At 39.0% G+C, this 27,542-nt stretch overlaps 1 long non-coding RNA gene across 1 annotated transcript; it reads left to right on the top strand.

Annotated features, from left to right (window-relative positions):
• On the top strand, positions 1 to 26,884 carry LOC103279725 (uncharacterized). The gene is made up of 4 exons (XR_506946.3): positions 1 to 4,257; positions 23,895 to 24,004; positions 24,649 to 24,759; positions 26,640 to 26,884. It is a non-coding gene; the product is annotated as an uncharacterized LOC103279725 (long non-coding RNA).
• Positions 26,885 to 27,542: the final 658 nt, after the last annotated feature.

The raw sequence follows: 27,542 nt of genomic DNA, 5'->3' as shown, positions 1-27,542 counted from the left end.
CTGGCAACACAATACAGTAACTATTCCACAGCTATAGGAATGGGGAAATCTCCCTACTGTACCACTGGGTTGATCTTCCTGAGAAAGCCACTCTTTATTATTTCCCTGTGTACTAACCATGGAGGGAGTTAGGCAATATGGTTCAGATAAATATTTTAAAGGCATAAGATCTGAATCTTTGAAACTAAGCAAAGTCAGTCCTGATTCGTGTTTGGATGGTTGACTGCCAAAGAATACCAGATGATGTAGGCTATATTTCAAAGGAAGTAACAGAACTCTGTATGGCCTGGAAGAGGAGGAGGTCCACCAGGGTGACACCAGGAGTTACCACACTGGGTGATACCAACCCTAGTGATGCCACTGCTGTCTTTAGAACTAAGTGGATCAGCCATCATTCACCAGAGAGAGAATGAGCCTTAAGGGCCTCAATCATTACCTTACTGACACTGGAACTTTTGCTAAATTAAAAAAAACACATTTATTTTCCCCAAGCATTACTTGAAATCCATTCTTGCAGGTGGCTTCCCTGTTCCTCCACAGTAATAAAAACCAGTAGCATCATTTGAGAAAACTGTTAAAGTAAATTATAGGGATTGATTCTATCTATTGCAAGGAAGGTGAGAAATTTTTGATACTGTTTTAGTAAAATTCAAACACAATTCAGATTAAAGAGAATGTGAGGGATATATATGTGCATATTAATCCATTTAGAGTCAAGTCTTTGTTTTATTTAAGACTATTGAAGACAAGTAAAACATTAGTGGAGACCAGTGTTTTAAAGTGAATTTGAAGCTCTGCAGTATTTTGATATTACATTTGAAAGTAAAAGTGGTATACCTCTGGACAATGGATTGCCCATTCAGCCAAATCATCATGACAAACCATAGTTCAGCTGCTTAACCATAGCTTAGGCTAATGTTTGAGATGAGTTTTACTCTTACTGGTATTTTGGCCAAGGAAAAAGAATGTGACAAAAACAGAGCTTGTAAAATATACCTTTTTTGGATGATAACTTCCAAAATTTACCAGATAGCATGACCACTGGCTATGTTAGCTATCAAATCCTTGGTGTTGTGGCCTAAAAGGGGGACCTTTCCAAGCTTTAAAGGAAAGCCTGAATCTCTGCCCTTATTTACTATATTTATTTTTGGATTTGCTTGCTTGCTTTTGAGACTTTTACACAGAATGTTTGCAAACATCCTTGCTTAAAAATTTCTTTTACAGTTTAATTTGTCATTCCATGTTCACTCAGGACATAATCAGCCCATTCATTGAAAATGGCTGCAGAGGCTGTTGACATCAGGAGTTAAAAGTGGGGACATAGTTTCCTTTCCGTGCATCAATACTCGTAGTGAACATGTTTGCTTTTCCGGTTTATTTGGTGGGAGTATAGGCAATTTCTCAGTTTCCAGTTCCTGATCACTTTCAAAGATGGCAAATTGCACTTGCATGTTCTTCTAGTATGGGTTATTTCTAAGCACAGTGGTTTGTTAGGAAGGTTGAATACAGGGAAAAGAAGAGAATAAATGAAATGCAGTTGAAGACCAACAGAGGGATAAGAAGAAAGGTTCTTAACTACATCTTTCTTTCACTGGTATCTGAATATCATCATCATCATCATCATCATCATCATCATCATCATCATCGTCACCACCACCACCACCATCACCACCATCATCATCCTACAAAGTCTCCTCATTACCCCAGGATATCCTGGAAATGTGTACATGTTGTGATAGAGTCATCATGTTTGATTTTGTGTTTCTGGCTTGCTTTCCCAGCTTGCTTCAGTCACTCCTTTTTGGGTGCCACTCACTTCTCTAGGACTATTACGACTATTACAAAAAGGCCGTGCCATTTTACCAGCAGTCACCAGCAAAAGGGAAGGCGCACGGGGTGCCTCGTGGTGCCTCATGTGCCCTCCCCGCATCACATGATGGGAACAAGGCAGGATATGTTGTCACCTTGTCCCCATCAAATGGAAGAAAGGACAGCAATGCACAGCAACATGCGTTAACCCCCCCCCCCCCCGTTTCCCCATCATATGGCTGAAAAGGGAGGAAAGTGTGGGTAGATCCAATGGAGCTACCCGAAAAACACTTTCCTCCCCGTGGTGGTGGAGGAAGCACCTTCTGGCGCTTGCTCTCCACTTTGGGAGGAATGTGGGCAGGTCCTGCTGAGCGTAGTCTGATGGTGTTCAGCTGGCCCCATCCAAACCCTGGCCAAAAGCACCAAAATGGAGCTATTTAGCCCCTTTTGAAGAGGTCCTTAGAGCAGAACCACAGAGAGCTTGGATTCCAGCACTTCTCCACAGAGTCTTTGGAGACCCTAAATCAGCCATAAAAGGAAATTTTTAGACTACTGCATGAACATTGCTTTTTAAAACGGCACTTGTCAACGCTGACCCAGAAAAGGAGTAGTGTGGGAATGCAGGAGAGAAGTTCTCTGAATGAAAGAGTAGTGTCTGTGTGTTTTCAAGATAGATGGGGGGAAGGGAGAGACAGGACATGGGTGCAGTTGGTCAGACTTTCAGTTTACAAAGCTCTAAGGCTGATTGACTAAACTTTGTATAGGACATCATTCCCAGAAGGTTCAACTGTTACACAAAGGCAACTGTCTTGTCAGTCAGGAATCACAATGTTTGCATTTTGCTAACATCCAGTCTATCAAACAGACCATATTTCTCTGTACAAGCCTGTCTGAACCTTGGTGTCTTCAGAAGGGAAATTACTTTTAGTCCCACCACCTTCACAGGCAACATGAGATACGGCTTTCTCATTGGCAGCCCCTGGGCCCTACAACTCCCAGTTGGGTTAGCCTGACTCCCTTCTTGCTGTCCTTCCTTTGACAGGTGAATATGTTTTCATTCTAATAGCTTTTTATCAGTGAAGGTTTTAAAGGAAAAGGCTACTATGAAGGTACAGAATTGTTTCAAATGGAAAGTGCATTTTAAAACATTCTCAATAGTTTAATTGTATCTTAATGTGGACTTATTTGTTTTTGATATATGCTTTAACAATTAAAATCTTGAAGGTAAATCATGGGGTATAGAAGATGATGATAATAGGGAAACTGTCATCTGCCATGACAAATGTCATCTTGCAGGGCAGACTAAGTAGGAAGGACCTATGCCCATAACCTTTGACTGCAAATGGTTCCTTTCATCTTCTATAGATTTTGCTAGACCAGCCACCATGAAGTTGGGAAGCCTTATATGATAACTTGTTGACTGAAAGGTCAGCAGTTTGAATCTGGGGAGCAGGGTGAGCTCCCGCTGTTAGCCCCAGCTTCTGTCAGCCTAACAGTTCGAAAACATGTAAATGTGAGTAGATCAATAGGTACCACTCCAGCGGGCAGCTAATGGTGCTTCATACAGTCATGCCAGCCACATGATCTTGGAGGCGTCTATGGACAATGCTAGCTCTTTGTCTTAGAAATGAAGGTGAGCACCAATCCCCAGAGTAGGACATGACTAGACTTAATGTCAGGAGAAAACCTTTACCTTTACCTATTTTGGTCACTAACAGAGCCTACCTCTCTTCCAGAGTACTTTTGTTTGGTTTCTGTGGGGCTTTTGCTGTTGCCAGTGCTGGAGTTTGGTCTCAGAACCATTGCTTGGTCATGGAGATACATTGTGGTGCCACAAACTGTATGTATGTGTGAGTAGGAGAGGTATAGTGAGTGTGAGAGAGATAGAGATTGTTATACCAGATGGTACTGAATAGCTTGTTCTACAAGTCTGCCCCTATTGATGTAAGCAGTAGTTATACCAGCGTATGTCACCAACAGAAGTCTCTCCACAGTGTGGCATCATATGATAAATCCCTCCATCTGGTTGTCGATACATTGCAAAGTGGTGCCCAAAAAGACATTTACCACAGCCATAACTTTTAAAGGTGGATAAGATATACCTAGTTCCTGAGCAAATGTAAGTTAGCAGAGTCATACTATCCCACTCTTCCTAATAAAAAGAGACCAGAATGCCTCCCACAGGTCTTCTATTTTCTCAGCTGGGTGTTTGCAGTAGAAAGAGAGACATTAGGGCTGGAGATTCATTATATCTGGAGATCCAAGCTGTTCCCCAGACATTAGGGGAAGATACTGACAGTAGGTGACAAGCTACAGCTGCTGAAATTCCATCTTCTACATGGCCATTAAAGGTACAGGAACTTTGTTCTCTTTTTCATCCCACTTGGCCAGGAGAAACAGGAAATCTACTGTAAAAGGAGAAGGCTGATCCTCAGATCCAGGAATAAGGTACTTCTGAGCTTCTGAGTTATATCTGTACCACCTGCCCCAATCCTGCTTTAGTTCTCCATTTCAGGCACCAATCCCTCCATGGTCTCGAAGACACAGACTACAGGAAGAATATGTATTTCTGCCCAAAGACTATAATGTTACACCATAGCTGTTCAGCTGACTTATTTGGCCCAGGAGCCGTGGTGGTGCACGTGGTGGTTTTGCTGACTGAACTGCTGACCTAAAGGTTGGGTTGCTGACCTGAAGGTTGATGGTTCAAATATGCGAGGTGGAGTGAGCTCCCATCTGTCAGCTCTAGCTTGTGGGGTCATGAGAGAAACCTCCCAGCAGGATGGTAACACATCTGGGCATCCCCTGGGTAATGTCTCTGTAGACAGCCAATTCTCTCACACCAGAAGCACCTTGCAGTATGTTCTCAAGTCACTTCTAATACAATTTTAAAAAGCTCACTTGCACCTACAGGGATACATCTTTGTTTGTAAATTGCTTGTCTTCTGTGAATGAGACAGGGCAGGAGGCCTGGGAAAAATGGTCTACAATGTGACCATAGTAGAAGAAAGCAGCTGTAAGGATCTCATCAGATGCTGGGTCTTTTCCCCCTCCCTTTTCTACACAGTTTAGAAACGGTTTACAGATGGAGTCCCATGGAGTCTATCATATGACGGAAAATGACTTAGTCTGTAAACTGTTTCAGTAGTGTTTGGAAATGGAGGATTTTGGAGTGGGGGAGCAATCATCTCCAGAGCTCCTAATGCACACAAAAACAATTAAAGGAGCTTATCTATATGTGAGATGGGAACTGTCATTCCCTTGTGTTAGTTTGTTTTAGTGACGTTTAGAGTGGGCGTTCCTGCGGGTGGTCTTGAAATGAGTCTCAATGCGCCTATTCTCACCAGTACTCATCTTTCATGAAACTTTTAGAGTAATTTTTAATTTTTATTTATTCATCAGGAATTGTACAAAATCGATATATCACCATTTCGCTGTGGGTATTTGTTTTGGACTTCTGCAATTGCAGTTTCTCTTTTTAAAAAGAAGAATAATGAGGAATGAGCAGGTGTTACACTCACTTGTGAGATACCTCAGAATGTGCATTACCATAGAAATGGGCAAAATACATTACTTGCAATGAGGTTGAACATAGCCATTTTCCCTAAAAATGGAACAAACCAAATGCTACAATATGAAGACAATTTGCACCACCCCCCCCCCCATTGGATGAGGTCCTAAGTGATCTATGTTGATTGGAAAAACCTGAAAAATTGTTGTTTTAGAATGATAGCATTGGAATTTGCTACCAGGTTTGCTTCAGTCAATCCTGTATTTCCTACTTAAGTCCTGCACAGTGTGGGCATGAACTGGAGATCAGAAGGTTATTTTTGGGAATGTACTAACTCCACATAGACCACATTGTCTGGTGTTTTCTTCCATCTATCTCCTTCTTTTCTTCCTCCATCTTTTCTCAACAGACTAGGGGAAACAACTGAGTTTTTAAAAGTCTTCATTGTTGCTGTTCACATACAGTTTTAAAGAACGCCCAACACTTCTTGTTGGTGGATCTTTGCAGCCCATAGCACAGGGAATTTTCTTTTTTTTAGAACTGCCTGGACCCTGAAGATCTACAAGCAGAACGTTTTAATTAAGGCGAGGAGTGCAAGAAATTGCTTGTTGCTTATGGGCAGCTATGATTGCTGTAGAGATTCTGTTTTGGTAGTGAACTGTGTGATTCAAATTAGCATTTTTGGAGGGGGGCACTGGAGGAATTGCATGTGACCTATGGAGCATTTGATTCCCATCCCTGTCCTACAAGTGGAAGTCACCAATCTGAACCATCATAAGTTTCAACTGTATAACATTTCTCTCAGAAAATTTTAATCTTGTCAGAACTATTCTGGCATCTCTTGCAATTCGCCAGATGTTTATTTCAACTTGCTCCGATGACATTTCCAGCCCACACTCATCATGTTTACTGCTTACATGGCATGAAAGTTAAGGAGGGCACCTTAATTTATAATTTGTGCTCCTTTGGGTGCAATTTATAAGCATTCCTTTGGGTGTAATTTTAACTCTGAAATCCAGCATCTGCAGAGAAATTTAGATAAGGGCAGTTTCAGAAGCATTCCAAATAGCAAAGAGCCATGATAGGATGAGGGAACCATGTTCATGTTCCATTTGAAAATATACAAGCACAGCATTTATTTGGACCCTGTCCTGCTCTGGGAATTTGTATCCAGTAAGAATTTAGATGTTTTCAAACCTCTCCTTGCAACTTTCTAATTGGTCCTAATAAAAATAGTGTAATGAGATTATTGCTTAATTATTGCAGATGGGACTTTCTTGATTTCCTTCTGCCCAAGGTTCTTGCCCTTAGTTTATTTAACAGAAGGCATGCATACAAGGGAATAGAACTTAATTAAGGATGATAATCTTCATGAATGGCGTTCCCCCTTTCAGCCAAAGAAAACACGACATTTTATTTCAAAATTATAGTCATGGCCCTTGGGAATCTTTGTGCTTTGTGAGGATTGTGTTATCTAAATTTTGAGAACCTTTACTTTTAGCTTTGCTTTTTGCCTCATTTGGAGAAAGGCTAAAATTGTTGCCATTTGTTGGAGGTTTTGTTTTAATAATGAAAATGGCATAACAAAATATCTGTTTGTTTAGTAAATTAAGCAAAGTTTTTCTGCCTCCTTACATGCACCTAGTCCTGTTGCACACAATGTGGGTGTCACACGTTGCAAGTAACAATGTTACTTTGAATATGATACTTATGGAAATTATAAAGACAAAAAGAGTTTAGTTTTGCAAAGATGTAATGATTGAGAATGTCAGTTCTCTTGTGTAATGAGTCGCATCTACTCATTATTTCTGAATAAAAACGTGAGAATAATTTTGAGTCATTTCAAAATATTTTAACTTTCCCCCTCACTTTTCTGACTTTTAAACTTCTTATATTAGATTCTTCCCATATTTGATTTAATAGGATTTCCAAAGTGGAACAAAAATATGTGCATATGCCAACGACTAAATGCTGCTGCTAGAAACCCCAGTAGTTAGCAAATTAATGGCACAATATCAGGACTAGAGGTGTGCAATTCGGCCAAAAGGCATGCCGTTTTGGGGTCCATTGTCAGCTGACCCCTCATTCTGTTAACCGGGAAGTTACTTGAATGGGGAGGGATTTTGCTGTTTTCATCCGGCAAAGATTCTGCCCATTGGCTACAATGGAAAATGTTAAAAGCTGAATGCTCAGTTATTTAAAGGCCTATCTACATGAAACCTACCTCAGTTTTAAAACCCATTTACAATTGCAGGCCTGCTAAGTTTCAAAACAATTTACCAATCTACTAATTTTTAAGAATTATTTTAAGTTTTAACCATAATATTTTTTTAAAATATGGCCAACTGCATGAGTGGATTCTGGGAATTGTAGTCACAGATTGTGTTCATTCTCAGCCAATCAGATCATGGACACCACCAGGCTTTTTATTGGCTAAGAATCAGAGAAAGAAAAAAACTTCAACTCCCATCATGCTCCAAGAGGAAGTTTTCAATGCGTGCTCTATGCAAGTGCTGCTGGGAAAGCGAGTTCCCAGGGCCCTCTCTGGAGGAGCAGGGAAATGTTCAAGAATAATGGAGGACATTGCTTCTGTTGGGGAACCCGGCAGATCCCTGCCTCAGGTATATTGCAGACTTAACTCTTTCCTTTCCATAACCAATAAAATCTGATGCTCTCAATCTGTTTTGCCGGGCTTTTGTCTCTCTCCTTCCCATTCTGTTTTTGGATATTATACAAAACAACCCACCAAAAACTACAAATCATTTTTGTTCAAATTGATTTAGGCTCAAGCCTAATCAGGACTTAAAATCAACAAAAAAAATTGCAACAGAAAGACAGAAAAAATTAGATGGAAGACTCAGGATTTTGAATAGACAGAAAAGTGTAATACTTTGGAATTTAGCTAAAAGACAAGGTGTCAACAATATTTGAAAACTTTCCTCCAAGTATCAGGCACTTTCCCTCCTTCCAATATATTGTTAAATAAATAGACACAAAAGTGTAATATAATTATGTCCAAGTTTGGAAGGAAATAAGGAAGTATCTTTTGAATTGAAAAAACTTTTTACTAGAAAGAATTGCAGCAATAAAGATGAACATGTTACCAAATATGATTTTTGTTTGTTTCAGTATTATCTGAAATGAAAGCCCATTCATCCAATGGAGAAAGCATATCACAAATTTTGTATGGAATGGGAAAACTCAATAATCAAGTGGAAAGTTCTTATTAATAATAAACAAAGAGGTGAATTTAGTCTACCACACCTGAAACTGTATTTTGAAGCATCTGCGATGTTGTGTTGTGTTTGAGGGAATGGATTATGCTAGAAGACAAAAGAATTTTGACTATAGAAGGTTATGATTTACTGTTTGGATGGCACACATATATTTGGTATGACAAATCCAAAATAGACAAGAGCTTTACAAATAATATTATGAGAAAAGCACTTTTGAGAATTTGATTAAAGCATAAATTGAAATTTGAACATAAGACTCCACTCTGGATGACACCACATGATGCTTTCCACGTGATAAGGAAAGAAGACAAAGAAGAGTGGATAAAATCCAAAACAGTCCTCAAGTTCATAAATAATCAACCTATGCTAAAAACAAAAGAATATTGGTTGGTTTACCCATGAGCATATTAAACAGACATTTAAACAAGAACTTCAATATGGCTTTGAAAAAAAATTACTAAGTTGGAAAAAAATATTATGGCCAGAAAGAAATAAACATATCAGGAGGATTAATCATTTTTAATTGAAATATGAGAAAAAGTGAAGAACAAATAAACGTGTATATGGTAAACTGGGCAAAAGAGGTGGGTCATGACATGAATTTCAATGTATGGAAAGGAATGTGGAACAAAGGTCTTAAATTTATAAAGAAAACTTTTATAAAATGTTTCACAGGTGGTACATCACGCCAGTAAAATTTGCCAAGATGAATAAAAACCAAAAAATGAATAATAAATGTTAGAAATGTAACACAAGAGAAGGAACTTTTTTCTACATGTAGTGGACCTGTCAAAAAGCGCATGCATATGTTAAAGAAACAATCCAAAGAATTTTGAATCAGAATAAACCATTGTTACCAGAGATATTTTTGTTAGGACTGGTAAATGATGTCAACAATAAGAAAATATGGTTTTCTTTGAAAATACTATGACAGTTGCCAGAATAGTTTATGCCAGACACTGTAAAGAAAGTATTATTCCAATTGTAAGTGAATGGTTGACCAAACTGCTAAACTTCACAGAATTTAATACATTGACTTGTCTCCTTAGAAATATAAACAATACAATGTTTTCAAAATAATTGGAAGCTTTTTGCAGAATATATAGATAGAACATTTAAAGACGTCTATAATGGCATCAAGTACTCGAAATACACTGACAGAAAGAAAAGCAAGATTATGAAGGTCACCTTTGTATACTTTGTGTGTGTGTGTGTGTGTGTGTGTGTGTATGCATTGCTCGTTAAGAGCTTTGATAGGACAAAATATTGTAAGACTCTATTCCAATGTAGGATCAGGAAGTTTTCTTTCAAATAGGATACACATGTTTTAGAAGGTATAAAATTAATGTTAATTGGTGGCTTTATAAACCGATATTATAACATAACTATTGTTTTATAATGCCACCAATTAACAGTAATTAATTGTACACTTTGGAAATAAAAAAATATTTAAAAATATTTTAGCCACCAAAATTATTTAAATAAAACTAGGCTTGTGCAAAAAAGGGAAGTTTTGAAAATCGTAAGAAAATCAGAAGTTTTGTAAACCATAACCCATATTTGAAGCATTTGCATGGCCTACACCAAATATTTTATGATTGAATCTTTCCCCATACTTTTTCATTTTAATTTTGTAAATCTTGGAAGGCTCCCAAAATCAAGGAAACAAAGTCAAAAGCTGCCTTAGTGCCTTGCCATTCCTTCATGAAAATAATGCAGTCTTGGCATTAGCAGCAGGTAAAAGGGGGAGAAGTGAATTTTGGGAACAGCACAGAACTCTTGGAAATGTAGTTTGGGAAGGGAGGAGCTCTATCCCAGAGAATTCAAAAGGCTCCACTCTAAACTACATTTCCCAGACTGCATCAGCATCAGAAAGCACCAATCAGGATAGCAGAGAGAGAGGTCTGTCCCTCCCTAAAACTTTGAACATTTGCCAAAGATCTGTGGATAAGTGAAATGTTTTGAAATTTGGTGGGCCAACAGTGGTAAATGTGTTCTACCATTGCAGCAAGTTTCACCCCGATAGCTTTAAAAATGAGGGACATAGGAGTCCCTGAATTTTCCCCAATTATAGTAATTTAATTATGCGCATGCACAATTACTGTAATGAAATACTAATTAAATTTCATTAGTCTCATTATAGTAACATAATTTTCACTAAGTATACTTCAGAAACACTTTAGAAACCAAGTGCCAATGACTCCGTTTTGTAATGACTTTTGAATCATTTTAATGGATTGCACATCCCTAATAACTACGAAATACCGTAGTTCTCTACTTGTAATACATTACTCTTGAACTAATGAATAACAATGAGTTCCTAGATGGTTAAAAAAATGTCCCAAACGACTTTGTTGTAATCATGATTTTTTTCTCCCGTTTCTTGGATATGGAGCTTTAAACCTAGTACCTTTAGTATGCAAAAGGATTACTTTGATTTCCTGTCTTCCTCAGGAGGTAAATGCTCTACTGAGCAGCTGTTTTTGTTATATCACAAAGTTGTAAAACCTGAGTGATGAATGCAAATAACTGACCTATTCTCAGTATGGCACTGCCATGGTGGACTGTATATACTTCACTCATTTTTATGTGCAATGCGTGAATTCAAAAATGTAAGGAAAAAGAATCAAAATGTCTGAAAGATAGAGTTCTTTCCTGACTTGAGGCTGCTTCAAACCTCTGTTTGGTTTTGTTTCTCTAAATTTCAGTATCTGGAAAAAGTGTACCTTTTGCAATATCCGTTTTACATGACAATGCAAATACATGCATTTTGCTTTGTGATGTGGAAGAATACATTCACTTTAAAACTTTTAAATCTGGCACCTTTAATTCTGAACATCACCTGAGTTAATTTCATGAGTTTCCTTCATTGCAAATTTCAGACCTGAAATCCACTGATACAGTAGAAATATCATTTTTTTGGACTCCAGCAATTCAAATTCGGAAATAGTACAGAACTGAAATTGGAAGTTCAAATTGTTTTTTGAATTCATTTAATGGAATGATAATGGATAGTCATCAGGTAAAATTGAATACAGTGGGCCTTTGATAACTGCTAGAATTTGATTCTAGGATCCCTATAACTCCTGGTGGATACCAAAATCTATGGATGGCCAAACCCTACTATATACAGTGGCATAGTAAAATAGCATCTCTTACACAAAATTACAAAATCAAGTTTGCAATTGTGATTTTTTTTTAGCTGTGGATGAATGAAACAATGGATGTAGACACAGAGGACCAACTTTATGATTATATTCTTGCTCTCCTTGTGGACCTCTTACAGGTCTATGGTAGTTATTGATATTTGGTATGTCTTAGCATGATTCTACAAAGTAATGATGTTACTTTTTAAAGAGGAAACGCGTATGTGCAACTGCATATGCCTTCTGCTGCCCCCATGAATTTCATAGATTTCCTTAGGCAAGGAAAACTCAGAGGTGGTTTTGCCAGTTCCTTCCTCTATATAGCTGACACCCATGTTCTAACCAGAATTTACCCTGCCTAGTTTCCAAGATCAAATAGAATATGCTGCTTTAGGGCATTTACATTTCACTAAAATATAATAAAATGCAAAGATGGTGGATATGATAGGTTAATAAAAAACCTTGAATAAAATATATTTGGAGGTGGGGAAACTCTATATAATGATACTATCATCTGACTGGTAGGACTGGAGGTATCTAGAAACTTGCAGATGAGCAGAGGGCTTTGTCCTCTGAGGCAAGGTCTTCTGTATTGCTGTATAATCTTGACAGCTTGAGGTTGCACCTTATAATGTTGCATCTTTTTCAAAACATAATGCCTCCACCTACATGTTGTAGGGGTTATCCATGTTTGGGAAGAAAAGCTGGTGTTTGGGACTAAAAACTTTATTGTACAACATCAGCATGAAAGCTGGACTGTCACTATGACCCTTGTTGCACAATAACATGCACATCCTGCTGCCATTCTCCTTTCTCCCTGCGATTAACCCATGAAGGGGAAAAAACCTGTCAGTAGCCCACAATATTTTCATCATTGACCTTGGCTAATGGGTCCCTTTTACTTTCATACTGGAGTGCCAGCAGTAAAGTGATATTTGGGGGTAGGTAGGCTTCTCCTCCTCTCCACTCTCCCATTTTTCCTCACTAGTCTCAAGCTGTCTGTTTTGGCTATTATATTGGTCTTTTTCAAAATAAATTAATTGCTGAAATCACAAAATAGCTTTTTAAAATTAAAAACATTACAGAACAATGAAAACACAGGAAGATGGGGTTACAAGGGTATGCAGAAGTATAGTCGCAGGACCATGGATTATCAAACCAGTGAATTGCATCAATGAAGAGAGGTGTTATATTGAAGTTGTTCATCCCAGTCTATATCTGCTATCAATGATAGCATGACTGCTGTTGCAGATTGGCTTCATGTGATAAAGCCCTATAAGTCACAGAATCCTTCAGTCAGTAAGGTCTCTACCTGAAAGTTAAATAATGTTGTTTTGTGCAATATTTCAGGTCATTCCATTCCTTGATCCAGGTCAGGTTTGTTAAAGTGTCCTGGTCTAAGTGTATATAGAGTTTCCACAGATTTTCTGTCAGCAGCATAGGACAGTTATGGCTTTGGATAGGGAAGGAATTGGTGAACAGTAAAGCTTGCACTCATTAAATGTCTATTGAGTTGCATTATTACTTTGAAGAACTCCAGAACTCTAAAAACAATATTAGGTAATACACATTTCAGCCTAGACAAGAGCGGAATTCTCTGTGCAATGTGCATGTAGGCCTTCTGTCCTTTGTTTATCCCTACACTCATTTGTTTTGGTTTCCGACCATTACTCTCCTAAATGTAGGCACAGGAAGTATGACATGCAAACAGCAATAGTTTGTTCCTTGGTCTGACAAATGCTGCTTAGACGATAGCCTTTGCTGGGCCCCTTGAGCAAAAGAGAGTTCCTGTTTATGAACAATCTCCCTAGATGTTTTGCACCATGTTGTCCTGCTGTGGCAAAGGCGGCTTTGAATTCGGACCACAGGAAGCATACTCAATGAAGCAATGTTTAATCAGGAGGATTTAAAAAAAAATCTCTGAAACATGAGACACTTTAAAATGTTTGCTTTCTTAATAACTGAGTACTGACAACTATCAAGGCCACTTTCTGACTAACCCTGTGGGACACAGCTGTTAGTTTGCACATATTTTGCATTTTTATTTTGAGCCTGGAGCCCAAACGAGTGTGTACTCTCCCCCCCCCCCTTCCCCTTTGAAGGAACTGCTGCTATTGGCATTATGAACTGACATTCTCCTGAGCCACTTGAAAAACTAATCATCCTCAAGAAGTTCATGAACTTTAGCAAAGTTGCTTTGTTTTTTTAATGCCAGCCATGAAAGTAGCTGGAGTTACACTTAAAAATGTACCTGTTCCGACTTACAAACAAATTCAAGCTTAAGAACAAACCTACAGAAACTATTGTGTTAATAACTTGGGGACTGCCTGTACCTACAAGAGATCCTGGGGATGGGGTTGCTATTTTAGCCTAACTCAGGCTGGTGTGCAGGGAGAGGAACGAGTCATGGTGCTCCAATTCATGGTGCTCTAACATTACAGATTGCAGTATAATACCATGTATTCCTAACTGGTATTTGCTGAGTGGTAGGCCTCGTACAGTATGGACACATATCCACAATGTTTCCCAGACTTTCCTCCAGGTTTTTTGGACAACAACTCTCAGAAGTCCCACCTAGCTTGTCTAAAAGGTAGAAATTCTGAGAGCTGAAGTCCCAAATACCTGGAGGACCAATGTTTGGAACCCAATGATCTACAACTTATTGATGCTAAGTGTTGGAACAGCTGCATGAAGGAGTCTCAGACCAAAAAAAAATAATCAAGAGATCCAGGTTCTCTGGATGAGGGGATGCCATCACAGCTGAATTCTGAAGTGATAAAAAATCTATGAAGAGGCTCTAGGAAATGGTTCAAAACAACCTGATGAGATTTGCTGAGGATCATGAATGTAACTGTGGATTTATTAAAGATGCTGAGGGACATTTTATTGCTGCCCTGAAGGAAAGGAGCTTACTCTTGCATCTGTCCCATGATTTTATGCTATCTACATCTGGGTTATGCAGATAGCATTAGAAAAAGGGGCACTGTGGATAGTGTCAAAGGTAGAAACATCAGACTGTGTGGTTACTTTCCAGACAAACCACTAAAAGGCACACATCCTGGCTCCAAAGTGACACACACTTCCTCTGCTTTACCCACACACATCCCACTCACAGATTAAACTGGAACATGTGCTCCAGGAGCTGTGCAACATTTGTGGATAGAGATGGAGGGAAGATTGCATATCCTGTGATCTGAAAACCGAGAGCTGGGATCAGTAGGCATACATCTGTTGACACATTGATAAGTCTTTGTATTCACTTAAATTTTGGTATCACAACAAATTAGACTACTTAGAAAAGCTCAGTTGATGATCAATATTAACAAAAAAACTGTGTGTGTATCAATATGGGGAGGTGGGTGAGTGTGAGTGCCAGTGAGTTTGTTAAAGTGACTGTGACTAGACATCTGATGTGTCAAGTTCATATTTGAAAGTATCACTTTATATTAACTTTGGCATATGTATGTGGCTATGTCTTAGGAAATGAGCATTTATGTACTCAAATATACTATGAGACATAAATTTCCCCAGATCTCTCAAATGGTCACTGTTATTGTATATTCACTAAAACAACAACAATAACACCACACAGTTATTTTCTGCATGCTACCTGACATATACAAATTGCATGTGTATAGTCCATCACTAATATGCATTTATCAGGGATCACTGGCATGCTTTCCAATTTCCCCAGATGCCAATTCACACAATCATTGACACAGTTGCACATATATTGAGATAATCTCATGTATAGAAGCATACTCAACCTATTGCAAGTGTCCTAACATTTCAGAGAAAATCACTCAGTTTACTGCAGAGTACAATCCCAGCTGTCCCTTGGGCTGAGGAATATTTCATGTCTCGGCCTCCACCTCATTTACTTTCTTGAGTAAGAGAGTGTTGGGTAGCTGTATGGCAAGCAAAGGCTGGTGCTAAAACCATTGAATGCTATTCTGGAAGAAAGGCAGGGTATAAATAAAACAATTAACTAATCTAATTAATTGAGTGAATGAATGACTACATTCACTTAATTATTTTGCCTTTTAAGCACAACCTTGCATAAGAAACTGACTTTAAGGAGATAAAACACCAAGAAATTTATAGTTTAAAGGTAGATTAATATGAAATATTTGTAACTATGTGTATACATTAGAATTTGTCAAAAGTTTAAACAACCAGTATCTAGAAGATTGAAATGATGGTATAATTGTTCTCAGTTGTCTTAGGGGATAGGACCAGATCTAATAATTTTAATTTATAGGACAGTAGATTTTATCTGAACATCAGAAGGAACTTGACATAAATAATGGTTTGGCAATTGGACTCAGTGTGGTGGGGTTTCCTTTTCTGGACATCTTCAAAAAATAGGCTAGAACACTACCTGCTAGTAATGCTTTAGCTGGAGATCCTGCTAAAGGATTAGATTTGATGGCCCATTTTAACTGGACCTCTATGAGTTTTAAGAGCTTGCAAGATTTTAAACCAAATCTGCTTTCAACAATTTTCTCTGTTCTCCAGGCTCTTCCACACAGCCCTATATCCCAGAATACCAAGGTAGAAAAACCCACAATATCTGCTTGAACTGGGTTATCGGAGTCAGATAATGTGGGGTTTTCTGTCTTGATATTCTGGGATATAGGGCTGTGTGGAAGTGCCCTTAGTTATTTTACAGTCTTTATTTAGGACCATTGCTAAGAATTGCTTAGAATTAATTAAAAATTTCCCATATTTCTTCTTTCCTCTTTCCAGTATCTGTCATATTAGGGATGGGAATCACGCAGCATTTGAGATGTTGGAATCATAGAATCATAGATTAGGAAGAGACCATAAGTGCTGTTCAGTCCAACCCCCTACCATTTATGTTGATTGATTGCAACCCTACTCTGCCATCTTATTGTCACGTGAAGGTAGTCCTAAATTCTTAAGGGCTATTCTAGTGAAGCATAAGCACTGACAGATTTTTACCAAGTTAGGAAGGCTTTGAGTACTGAGAGCCATTGTAGGGTAGAAATGTGACTGTTGAATTAGTGACCAAAATTCAAAAGCCCAATCGGCCATAGAAACCTAATGGGCGATCTTGAGCAAATCATACTCTCTTAGTTTTAGAGGAAGGCACTGGTAAAACTTCTCTGAACAAATCTTGCCAAAAAAACCTATGATATGGAACTGACTTGAAACAACAATGACAACAGCAGCAGTGAGGGTGAACTGCCTGATGCCATCAAAGGACTGGCTTAATTAAGTACAGAGTGGTTTGTTACCAGAAAGTTCTCCACCACTTGATGAGATGGGCACAGTAACTCTGAACACAACAATGGTATGAATGGCTATGATCAACATTGGTGGAGGGACATCTGTAGTCATGAAATCATAGATTAGTAGAGTGGTCAAGGTGGATAATGTCTACAATTAAACTAAATGTTACATTTCTAAAATGGATCTTTCCCTACATTAAACTTGTATAGTTTCTGATGTAGTTTACTCAATGACTGCCTTCATATTGGTTTACTATTGGTAGACTAATATATACATTAACAATATGGGAAGTTAGATAAAGCCTTTTACTACTCCTAATTTGCCTACTTTCTGAATATGTCATATCAAAGGAGCCATGGAATTAACTAAACTAAATGCAAGATTCATATTTTTGGTATGCAAATGGTGGCAACCAAGAAGTAGAATTAAGATAATAGGGATGATAGAGCAATCTGTACAAAGGAGTTGTAAGTTATATTTAAACCTATCCTTTCGGCTACATAAAAATAGATGGCTCATGAGACCAAGATCTGGCTTCTTTGCCCAAATTCTGGTTTTAACATGAACAACCTCTGACCTGCTTGTTTGATGATGCACAAATTCACATCTTTGCTGCAGTACTTAAGAATCACATCTGTAACAATGGAGATTTTGTACAAAGGCTAGACTGAACTTAGGTCACATTTATTTCTGGCAGAAGAATTACCTGAGCTCTGGAAATATGGATGTGTCTTTTAAGAACTGGGGGATTGTGACTCCTCTTAAGTGTTTGTTTCTTTTCTCCTGTGTCACTGAGAAATATATCTCCTGCCACAGAGGGGGAAAAATTACTGCATTCATCATTTTGAGGAACTGCACTTGGTTTCATTAGTACTGAATGAGCCTATATTCCATTTTCTCATAGGCCACTGAGGAAAATTAAGGGAAGCACAGGACATGAAACAGAATTAGACTGAATATAGAACATTATTTGTTTTCTTCAAGCCAACAGAATACAATTTGTCTCTGAAGCCAGGTCAGCATACACACAATATGACTAGAACAGACATGAAGTCCAAACTTAATTATCAGAACAGCAGAGAAATGCTGGTGGAGTGCAGAGGCTGGACTCCATTCAGTTCCGTTAAACCTCCTTATGAATTATATGAGTTCTAGTTAGCCTTGGCCTTCTACAACTACTCACACAAGATATATTATCCACTCCTCATAAGGGTTCAGTCAAAGGGACAGGACTTTTCTTGAACAAACCAAGTTGCTTTAATGAGGGCTTTTATGGGAATGACAAGGCATGGAACATGAGACGAGAGAAAAGTATGCAAGAAAAATAAGTAGAAAACAGAGCTTGGAACAGTTACTTTTGGGGGACGACAAATGCATATCCTCCAACTGTCCCAAGTTGACAAGCACCCTTCTGATTAATTCTCTGCCATCCCATCTTTTCAGCTGCTTTTAAAGCATTCTAGTTTCTTTCTCTATACCTATTTCCCCTTTGTTCTCAATTTATTTCAGTTGCTCCAATATGAGTTCAAAGTGCAAAAATAATTTGCACTTAATTAGCTTAGCATTGGGGAGAGAATAGGGAACTCTTCACGTTGGGCTAAAATCAACAACATGTGTTGATTTTAGCCCAGATCACCCAGGGAGCCGGCCAGCCCCCATCAGACGATGCTGGCGCACCTCCATAGGTGAAGGAGGGCAGAGCTGGCACATATGCCACCATGGCAACATGGGAGGCTTCTTGTGTCATTGTAAAATCAATGGGGGAAGCCGTGTGTTCCATTTGCACTCCACGCTCCACGTGCACTCCACGTCTGCTCCACATGCACTCTATGTGCTCTCCATGTGCACTCCACGTGCGCTCTACGTACACTCCATGTGCACTCCACGCTCCCCTGATATAATTGACTTCACCTGGATTCAGGCGATGTGGGGTGCTGGATTCTCCACACCCCCCAACAAAGCGGAGAGAAGCCAGAGGCTGTGTGACAAGATCGTAGGAAGGGTCAGAATCTTGCCCTTCTCTGTAGGCTCAGGCAAAAAACTTTATGCAGCCTCTCTTAGCTTTGCCATCTTGACCATACTTTGACGTTACTTACCAACACAAATCCCATTTTAAATCTGTGATATGTTGGAGGGTATCCAGATACCTTAAACCCCTAGCCAGCATGATCTTTCACTTTAGCCATTTGGCCCTGAGGTTCTTTTCTTTGGGGGGGGGGGTCAGGAGGAACTTGAGAAACTGCAAGTCGTTTCTGGTGTGAGAGAATTGGCTATCTGCAAGGATATTGCCCAGGGGATGCCCAGATGTTTTGATGTTTTTACCATCCTTGTGGGAGGCTTCTCTCATGTCCCCGCATGGAGCTGGAACTGATAGAGGGAGTTTATCTGCGCTCTCTCCGGGTTGGATTCGGACCAGCAACCTTCAGGTCAGCAACCCAACTTTCAAGTCATCAGTCCTGCCGGCACAAGGGTTTAACCCACTGAGAAGATAAGAACAGCTTATAGTCTTTCGCTATTAAATTACCTCATAAACCCATGTGTAACTCCAGATATTGTAGTCCAAAAACTGACCACCCCCAACTGGGTTGATTTATCCATGGGTCAATGTGAGTACCATATCTCAGTTCTTATCTTATCAAAAAGGGATTATTTCTTTTGCTGAGTAGGGTGATGAAAGGTTAAAGCTTAGTTCATTCCAGGGGGACATAAAAGGCACATTGATTCCCTCTGCTTTGTCCACCAATGACACCGCTTCTGGCCTCATTAAATGTTTGGGTGGGGAAATGGCAAAGGCAGCCATGAGCAGCTGAGGTGACACACTTTCTGCTATTTATGGAATGACCCTCAACTTATGTATGAGTCATATCAACATTTGCAATTTTGACCCCGAAACCTGCCTTTGACTTATACATGAGGTCAATGTATACATGAACATATACAATCGCTGTTGTCTTTTAAATGGACATGTTCATTTTCACTTTGTTCTTGCTGTTGGATGCCTTCAAATCATTTCCAACCTATGGCCAACCAAAAGCAAACCTATCATAGAGTTTTCTTGGCAAGATTTGTTCAGAAGGGGTTGCCATTAACTTTCTCAGAGACTAGGTGTGTGCTATTCACCCATGGCCATCCAGTGGGTTACTGTAGTGAACCTTACCTATTAGGCCTAGAATGGAGCCTTGGTAACAGTGAGTGAGGCAAGCCTCCATTTTGTTGAGGAATGCCAGGCAGCCATCTTGAGTGTGGTTAGAAAGGGGGAGGAGCTTAGAGAGAGACTCCTAGGATTGGCCAACCAGAGCGGATGGGAGGAGCCAAGTCTTAGAGTGCAGAGAAAAAAAAGAGCTCCAGAGAGTTCTGTTTTAGGGTTTGAAGAGAGCAGTTCGGTTTTGGAGTGTGTGTGTGTGAGAGAAAAAAAAGCTGTGGAAACTGACAGGCTAGGTCAGGCAGTGTGGATCTCTTGGCGGAAGATAACTCAAGGGGTTGACTCTCACTACTGGGCTGGTTAATAGAAGGACTCTAGGTTAGAGTTAATTAACAACCCAGGGGAACGCGTGTCTATAGAGCAAGGGTTTTTGTGACCAATAGATAGATTGGTTGGTTGGAACTGTTTGAAACTAAGTGAAGTAATTCTGAAACATACAACTAAGTTAAGCTGAAGAACTAAGTTAAGCTGAAGAGGCACAAAAGACCAGTTATTAATTCACAAAATGATTCTGGAGAACTGTAAAAGCCGAAAAGCTAATCTTCACATGACGTGGATTGACTACAAAAAGTCCTTTGACTCACTCCCACACAGCTGGATCATCACAAAATTTCGCATCTGATGTACGTGGATGACCTGAAGCTGTATGGGAAAACAGAAACTGAAATCCAGTCTCTAACACTGCCTGAATTTTTAGCACTGATGTCAGGATGGAGTTTGGTTTGGACAAATGTTCGACAGTGGCATTGAAGAAGGGAAAAATCATTGAAATTGAGGGCGTAAATATGCCTAATGGCCAAACAATAAAGTGTCACCAGCCAGAGACCTATAAATATCTGGGCATATTACAGCTGCACAACATCAAGCATGAACATGTGAAAACTGTGATAAGGAAAGAATACACACAAAGGGTCAGAAAAATTCTCAAAAGCAAGCTCAATGGAGGCAACACCATCAAGGCCATAAACACCTGGGCCATACCTGTCATAAGATATACTGCTAGCATTATAAATTGGACACAGGTGGAACTGGACAATTTGGACAGAAAAACAGAAAAACTCATGACCATTTATCATTCACTGCACCTTCTCAATGATGTTGACAGCTATATCTGCCTAGAAGATCTGGTGGCAGAGGACTCTTACAAGTTAAACAAGCAGTCAAAGAAGAAGAACATGCCCTGGCAGAATATGTAAAGCAAAGTGAAGAACCTGCTTTGATTGAAGTAAAAAATCAGAAACTCCATAAAGTGCAGCAGACAAAAAACCAGTACAAGAAAACTGCACTACAAACTAGAGCTGACAGCTGGCACAACAAAACATTGCATGGAAAGTTCCTTGACAAAATTGAAGGAAAAGCTGACAAGGAGAAGACCTGGCTATGGCTCACGAATGGGACACTGAAGAAGGAGACAGAAGGCCCCATCCTTGCAGTCCAGGAGCAAACCATCAGAACAAATGCAATTAAGGCCAAGATCGAAAAATCAGCTGATGACCCAAAATGCAGACTGTGCAAGGAAGCTGACAAAACCATTGATCATATCCTCAGCTTCTGTAAGAAAATTGCACAGACTACAAACAGAGGCACAACTATGTGGCCCAAATGATTCATTGGAACTTATGCCTCAAGTACCACCTCCCAGCAGTAAAGAACTGGTGGAATCACAAACCTGCAAAGGTAATGGAAAATGAACACGCAAAGATACTGTGGGACTTCCGAATCCAGACTGACAAAGTTCTGGAACACAACACATCAGACATCACAGTTGTGGAAAAGAAAAAGGTTTGGATCATTGATGTTGCCATCCCAGGGGACAGTCAGATTGATGAAAAACAACAGGAAAAAATTCAGCCGCTATCAGGACCTCAAGATTGAACTTCAAAGACTCTGACAGAAACCAGTACAGGTGGTCCCGGTGGTGATGGGCACATTGGGTGCCGTGCCAAAAGATCTCAGCCGGCATTTGGAAACAATAGACATTGACAAAATTACGATCTGTCAACTGCAAAAGGCTACCCTACTGGGATCTGCGTGCATCATCCGAAAATACATCATACAGTCTTAAACACTTGGGAAGTGAACGACTTGTGATTTTGTGATACGAAATCCAGCATATCTATCTTGTTTGCTGTGTCATACTATGTTGTTGTGTCAAAATAATAATAATAATAATAATAATAATAATAATAATAATAATAATAATAATGTTGTTTATTTATATCCCACTTTCTTTCTCCATACGGAGATTCAAATTGGTTCACAACTAAAAGCGGTTCAGTACAACTTAAAATATACAAATATAAAAACAGTATTAAACAACATTGATATTAAGCATGAAGGGAAGTCATAGGGAGGAGGGAGCAAGATTGTTTTCTGCTGCCCTGGAGACTAGGACACGGAACAATGGCTTCAAACTACAGGAAAGGAGATTCCACCTGAATATCAGGAAGAACTTCCTCACTGTGAGGGCTGTTCGACAGTGGAACTCTCTCCCCCGGACTGTGGTGGAGGCTCCTTCCTTGGAGGATTTTAAGCAGAGGCTGGATGGCCATCTGTCGGGAGTGCTTTGAATGCGATTTCCTGCTTCTTGGCAGGGGGTTGGACTGGATGGCCCATGAGGTCTCTTCCAACTCTACTATTCTATGATTCTATGATTCTATGATTCTAATATTAATAATCATAATAATCCCCAACTTTTGGACAATTCATCTTGATAGGTAAAGGGGATGGCTTTTGGGAGGTAATGATATACTGTTTGGAACTGACTCATATGGAATTTGTCTGTTATTATTTTTGTAATATTCTTTTTTATTTTTTTTAAATAATTTTCATTGAAAATTGGGGGTGCTCAAAATGAGATAAATAAAAAGAGGGAAGTTGAAATTTTTGTAATATTCTATTGCTTTATTGTATTTTTAGTGCTGTTGCAAGTGCTTGCTTGGACATGTTTATTGAACAAAGTGAGACTAAGACATCATTGAATTAAATATCATTGATTTCAGTGGGCATACTCTCAGCATGATGACTAAGTCCCTATCCAACCACTCTTTGAATTTCTGAGCCATTATGGGAGCTTGTTTGATTAATTTGCAAGGTGTTAAATTTTATAAGTGTTAGAAATACAAAAATTGAGTTAGTAACTGCAGAGTATGCTTTGGCAGTGGTTCTGAAAGTAAGAGAAACCATGCCTTGTTTCCTATTCCTTTAGAAAGGATGAAGGAAGTGCAATTCCTAATTCTGAATGTTTCCCTATATGCACTTCCCTACCCAAATGCATGCAGGGTTTAATTCAAAATTATGTAGGTGAAAAATAAAGAGCCTTAAGTTTTGTTCCATAGATAGTTGCATGGGAACATGCAGCACTATAATAGGAGAGCTCGATTGTCATTCTTCTATTTGTATTAGGGTGAGAAGTTGTGTTCTAAATCAAGAAGAATATAAGGTCTCGGTTTAGTTATACCTTTGTGTCACAGTGCTGTAGCATGAAGTGTAAAACAGCTATTCCATGAATGGAAGATGTTTTTTGCTTCCAAAACTCTACTTTGTGATCCAAACTCCAAATGGATTTTGAATGGCTGCAGAGGGATGTACAACAGAGTTTTTGTTTGCAGGGAATGGAAAGACTGGGCTCCAGTTAGGAAGCGGGTGGGGTGGTTGATTCATTTTCCATAATAGCCAACTGAATGCTACTCCTCAGCCTGAGCCACATATTAATCTCAATTTATTGCATTTAGGTAGCTCATCTGTTTGATGGAAATGGCAGATCCAGAGGAGAAAGGAGCATGTAGCAAGACAGAAAACTTATCTGCGTCTTGAGGCAAAGCAAATCGTGATATTACACAAGGTGCGTTTGTTTATCAGTGAGGGTTAAGGATGCAGAAAACTTCAGTTCCAGTTACTGAGTCTCTTGATGTGTTTCTAATGGTCTGTATAGTCTGTATCTGGAAACTAAATTTGACCAGAATATTTCTCTCAGCACACTAATCAGCTCTGTAAAAACAATACAAAAGAGAGTTAAGGAGAAACAAAGAAGTTATCTGAAAGAGAGATGCTTAAATAGTAGACTCTAAATGTTGTATTAATTCACTTGGTTGACCATTCCCCAGAAGTGCTCAGTCATCGTAAACCAAAGAATGAAACCAGACTTCCTCAATCTGATGCCTTCCAGATACATTGTGTTACAATTGTCCCCAACCTCAGTTAGCATAGTAAAGGTGCTTTTTGGAACTCCATTCCCATTCTGGTCATCTGCTCATTACAGTTTGGGCTGTAAGTAATGTGTTCAGTGTAGAGCTAAAATAGGCTAAAGTGCAGAATTGTAGGCCTTGAATGGAAACAACACATACAAATATGTGTCTCTAATCTTGACACAAGTACACCAGCTTTGACCATTGATGAGAGGTTACCTAGCTAATGTATATACTTAAGTAGCCGAGAAAGGATTCTGACCATTCCAAGACAGTACTTCACTCACTTTGTCCATATTAGAAACCTCAGGTAGTGGGTGCTGATGGAAGTGGAGCCAAAATGGAGCCTCGGAGAGACAAGGAGAAGTTACTGAACACCCAAGGGCTGAAGATCTACTTATTTATCTAAAAGGTATGGAGATACATTATGACAAAAACAACCCACTGAGAATGTAGCATGCCCAATAGCCATGAATGCTGACCGTTCATTTAAAAGAAAAACAAAATTTAAGGAAAGCATGGAATAGGATATCCAAGACCAGAGTTCTTAACTTGGCATCTATGAAAGGACATCAGGAGACTGCAATAATTCTACAGAGTATGCACCCTTATTCTCTGAAACAGCACAAAGAAGCTTGGGTTCCCTTTAATATGATATCCTTTTGTTGTATAAACTTTCATAAACTCAGTCAACACCATGAGACAGATGTCCTATAAAGGAATGGTTGGTTTGCTGGGTCTGTAACTAAAGTCATTCATCATAGAAAGTGGGGAGACACTGTAACATTTTGTTCACATCTCTCTTATCCATTTACTAAAGGAATGGACAACACGTGTCTCTCTCAAATGTTGAATAACATTTCTCAACTGCCATAGGTGGCTTACCTAATGGTGAAGGATTATAAGATCCAGAAAAATGGGTGGGGGTAATCAGCTATCTACTCATGTTTGATTCGTTCCAAACACATTGACAGTTCAGATCCATAAACAATAGTTGTGCTTAAATTCTTACTTTCCTTTCTCAAATTGAAAATGTATTTTCAAATATGTTTTCACCCTAGTTGGGTATCAATTCACTTACGGTTTGATTCAGAAATAGGTGAAGAATGTATTGTAGGATGTTTTGTTAAGGCATGACCTTTTTAGAGATCGTGACATTTTGGAAAACCAGAATCTCCATAACCTTGTGGAGAAAAATGGATTTCACAACCATTTGAAAATAATACCCTTTTGTAGAAGTATGATCTTCTAGAGAAGAGCCAAAAACCTGTTTGAGTAAAATCTTCTCTTCAGTGGTATATATCCACATTTACTTATGCCAGGCAATTTAGCTTTCAGTTGTTAGACTGATAACCTAGTTATCTCTGATCTGTTAGGAATAGAGATTATGCCAATGCACAAAAACAGCAGTTATTCAGAAGTGTTTCTTTTCAGTGCCCAAAAACATCTACTCCCATAAAACATCTTTCTATATCATGCTCTTAAGAGACAAAAATAAAGTAGAGTTTGTTAAAAGTAACGTATCTAGTTTACTCACAACCTTCATGTATTCGGCATAGGTACATAACTTGTCAATCCAGTTACAGATAGGTTTGAAGTGGTTTCTCTGTGCAGATAACACAGTGTTGTATCCCAGCCTGCACCTGAGTTGTCAGGTGAGGCTGAGGTTGGGCCTGTTCAACCTGTGATTGTTCCTGCTCCTAATTCTGTGATTGTTCCTGCACCTGACTTGTCAAAGGACTCTGGGTTTGGGCCTGAGATTCCTATGCAGCCAGAGTTTGGCTTGAAGGACTCTGGGAGCAGGCACACAATGGTTTCAAGCAGGCAGCTTGAATTGCATTCATTGAGAGAGTCAAGGTCAAACTTTCCTTCACCAGATGGGCATGCTAGTTGTGATAAAGCTAATGAGCTTGACAGAAAGAAAGCGATATATCAGCAGAGAATAGAAAGGGAGGTTTTCAGGCACAGCAAAAGGCTGTTATTGAGAAAGAATAATGAACAAACTTCCCATGGGAAGAGACCTTGAGTTTAGCCTTATGAAGAACTGCTTCTGTGAGAGATTTTCAGAGGTGGAAGTTTTGCTCATTGAAAGAGAGATCCCTGTTTCATGCTTCATAGAATCCTGTCTCATGTTCCAGTGGATTTCCATGTCAAGTTGTTTAGCCTTAAGCCTTGAGCTTTGCTCCAGTCTTTATTCCTGCTCTTGGGGAGTTTTGGATTATCCAGTCATTGTTCCTGTGAGTTTGCAGTTTGGATTTCCTGCTCCAGTTAAGATCCTGTCTTCTGTTCCAGTATTGATCCAGTTCCTTGGACTATTCTTGGTGCCTTGATTCCTGCATTCCAGTTTGATCCTGTGCCTTGGACTCATTTTGATATCCTGTTTGGACTTCGATCTTTTGGGTGACTTTCATGGACTCTTGTTTTAAGATTCTCAAGTATTTTATACTTTGTAGACTTAAGCCTTATTTCATTGACTTTGAACTCTGTTTTGCTATTGCCTGCATATCATCTTCAATAAACAGCCTGCTTTGCTTATATTCTGGGGTTCCAGTGTGGTTTTGAGGTGCCTCTGCAGCCTAGGGGTGCAACACACACAGGACATCTTTCTTATAATCAAGAGCAACATGAGTTTTCTTTTAACAGTCCATAATCTACATGGTGTCTGATGGAGTCTGTGCTCTAATTGAGTCTAAATCAGAAACATCTCGTGGCTAAAGCATTTCTGTGTTTAAAAATGGAGTCTCGGATCTCAGCAGTCTCAGATCTCATCATGTGGTCTGCAGCCACTCCCACAATCTCAAGAAACATAGAGTAAAAATAAAACTGCATACCAAAACAAATTACTAGGGGAAGCTTGAAGAAGGTTGCTGTTTCCAACAGGATGCATGTTCTATGTTGTCTCTTTTTTATGCTGACACTATTGGTCCTCAGAATATTTTTTTTAAATTAGCATTATGATTTGAAGTTAAAATTCTGCAGCAAACTATGAAATGTCCAATTGTCTGTAGGAAGAATTGAATGTAATCTAATCGATAGCCAATACTACAGTTGAGTTTGTTCCTTTTAATTTATAAAATCTCATTCTAATCCTGATAATCCATGTCATACTGATTGTCATATTAAGGTAAATGTAAGTACATATAAGATTTAAGTATCAGTTGAAAAATAATTAATCAAATACAAGGAGAAACATAT

Source organism: Anolis carolinensis, chromosome 1, assembly GCF_035594765.1.
Source record: "Anolis carolinensis isolate JA03-04 chromosome 1, rAnoCar3.1.pri, whole genome shotgun sequence".
Taxonomy (NCBI): Eukaryota; Metazoa; Chordata; class Lepidosauria; order Squamata; family Dactyloidae; genus Anolis; species Anolis carolinensis.
The sequence above is the reverse complement of the archived record's forward strand: the minus strand, read 5'-3'. Positions and strand labels throughout refer to the sequence as shown.